Source organism: Heloderma suspectum, chromosome 7 (genome assembly GCF_057233095.1).
Source record: "Heloderma suspectum isolate Gila_16-S chromosome 7, 16-S_ref, whole genome shotgun sequence".
NCBI lineage: Eukaryota > Metazoa > Chordata > Lepidosauria > Squamata > Helodermatidae > Heloderma > Heloderma suspectum.
Genome location: NC_139464.1, coordinates 83590001 through 83592766, shown reverse-complemented (window position 1 = coordinate 83592766; position 2766 = coordinate 83590001). Strand labels below are relative to the sequence as shown.

The 2766-nt window shown below is 43.6% G+C and overlaps 1 long non-coding RNA gene across 2 annotated transcripts in view; it reads right to left on the bottom strand.

Moving 5' to 3' along the window:
* Positions 1–652: 652 nt before the first annotated feature.
* LOC146340014 (uncharacterized) overlaps positions 653–2766 on the bottom strand; it is a 44033-nt gene continuing 41919 nt past the window's right edge. For both annotated transcript variants that reach the window (XR_014784435.1, XR_014784436.1), the window contains exon 5: positions 653–2766. This exon is cut by the window's right edge and continues 322 nt beyond it. This is a non-coding gene — a long non-coding RNA (uncharacterized LOC146340014).

Here is a 2766-nt window from a genome sequence, read left to right as displayed (position 1 = left end):
GGAAAAAACAAAACAAAACAGGAAAGGTGGTCTCACAAAGAAGTGTGGATAGTAATGTAAATATTGAAGCCATTGGAAAGAGCATGTTTTTAGAGATGGAACTGCAAGCTGCTGAACTTTAAGGCTGCAATCCTAAAGTCACTTAGTAGAGAGTTAGCACCATACAATACAGTGGGTCTTATGTCTGAGTAAACATGCATAGTTAATGCTGCTCTTAGCTTTTCCATTTAGGGAACATAGGAAGAAAATAAAACTTGAAAATAGAAACAATGAACATTGTAAGTAATCAAAAGGAAGGTTTTATTATCTAAGCTTATAAAAAGTAGGCTGGATACAAAAAAGAATTAGTTCTATATACTCAAAGGTTTTGTTTCTCAAATAACAGCTCCTCCTGCAAATATCTTTTGAAACTCTGTTAAAAGTAGTTTGCGATATGGCATTGGGGTCAGTCATTCAAAGAAAAGAAATACCATTGGCATGCCCACACATTGGATGTCCCAATGTGCAATTCTTGCAATAATGTACAATAAAGCAATTCTTTGAAATGTAGCCAGTATTCAAACCTCAGCTTTATCATGCAGAAACTTATTTTTAGAAAAACACTCTGAAAATAAACACCCCTATAAGGAGTAGCAATAAATTTGACTCAATTGAATTTGGCAGTAACATTTAATTCTTCAATAGTATACAGTTATCATGCACAGTGAAGGTGCTATTCTAGGTACATTCCGCCGTGTGTAAGCCCAACTGAATTCAGTGAAACTTCTTTCTGAGTAAACATGCATAGGTTTGGCCTGCAAGTGTCATTGTATCTCTAGATAATATTACTATCATGATCCCATATTTGTTTTCCTCTCCAAACCTTGTAAATAATATAACACTGAAAATACCTGCATAACTGACATTTACTTATCTGATCAGAATCAGTGCCTGAAAAATTCAGAGCTTCTGATTCTGAACTTTCACTTCGACCTTCTTGTGGACTTCAGAAAATAGAAGGTTGGAATCAACTGAAACAAGTTTCTCTAATCTTTTATGTGTTACTTTCCCTCCCCCTAAATTGGATATGTGAATTTTCAAACATTCATCAGTATCTTTCATTTGATGCAGAAGATGGAAGAATCATGACCAAGTGACCAGCAAAAGAAGTCAGAGGCTGTGTTTTATGGTTTGTCATTTTTGTGAACTGTCCAGAGAGTTTTGGCTATTGGGCAGTATAGACATGAAATACTACTAATCATCATCATCATCATAAACCAAGGGACCTGGTGTCCTATGGCAGGAACAGTATGCTTGGCACATGCCCAAATGCACTCCTAGACTAAATACCTGAAGATGTTCTGTATTTGGTCATATTTAAAAGTACTTTTCCAAGTGTGGCTTGTCTATTAAACCAGTTCAATATGGAAGCAATGCTATAATCTAATGTTATTACATTTGAAGATGTTTGCAACAGTGTGAATTGGTTGCCACGATAGATGGATGGATGGATGGACGGATGGACGGACAGACAGACAAGACAGACAGACAGACAGTTCAGCGATTCCCCGATCTGACTGCGAAGCCACTTTGTGGCTTCGGAGGCGGGCCCGATCCGACTCAGAAGCTGCTTCGTGGCTTCAGAAGCAGGCCTGATTCGGCTCAGGCTGATTCAGGGGCCCCCTAACCCAACTCATCCCCGAACCCGAAGCGAGATTTGGATGGCCAAATCCCGCTTTGCCCCCCTGATGCCCCTGTGCAAACCCCCAGCTCCTTACCTTGCTGCTGCCACCTGTCACCGCCACCTCCTCCTCATCGCCGCCTCCTCCTCCTCCTCCTCCATCGCCGCCTCCTCCTCCTCCACCTTCTCCTCCATTGCCACTGCCTCCACTTCCACCACAGCCACCTCCTCCTCTGCCAGCTTCTGAGGCCTGCACGCTCACTGGCTCTTATTGAAGGGAGTCACCGTTTTTAAAATAGCAACTTCCAGGAAATTGCCATTTTAAAAATAGTGACTCCCTGCAGTAAGAGCCAGCATGTCTCCAGGCCTCAGGAAGTGGCAGCGGTGACAGAACCAGCAACGTGATGATGGCAGTAGAGGCGGTGGCAATGGAGGTGGTGGCTACGGGCGCAGCAATGGGCCTCTCTGGTAAGGATCTAGAGGTGCCGGTGCAACTGGGCTGGGGGTGCCAAAGCTCTGAAGCGCACTGACACACTTCGGAGAGTCCTTTACCCATCTTGGGTCGCTTCATGCCCCCTCCACTTCACCTCGGAAGGGGCTCGAAGTGACCCGAAGCAGCCTGCTTTGAATCAGGCTTCAAGCCTCGGGCTGGAGCGGTGCACAGCCGTAACAGATAGATAATATTGCATTAATAAGTATTTCACCCACCATTATGAAAGGGGAAAAAATCCAAACATCTTTTTTCAATGTTTCCCAAAATTTCAATCTTTCAACTCAAGCTGGCAGTGTGGAGGGCACATGGGCCTAGTTTTAGCCCTCTAGACCAGGGGTGGGCAACAGACAGCTCCTGCCACCCCCAAATTGGGGGAGGGATGGCATCCATAGCAGCTAAAGGGTGTCCAAATGGCCAAAATTAGTTTGATTACAAGCTAAATTTGACCCTTTTAGTGCTCTATAATCGCTACAGAGCACCAAAAAAGTCAAATTTAGCTCGCAAACAAGCTAAGTATTTGCAAGCTACTTTTGGCTCTTTGGGCACTCCATAACTACTATGGGTGCCATTTTAAAATACAGATTTATTTTTTCAGCACCCCTGGGGGGGTGCA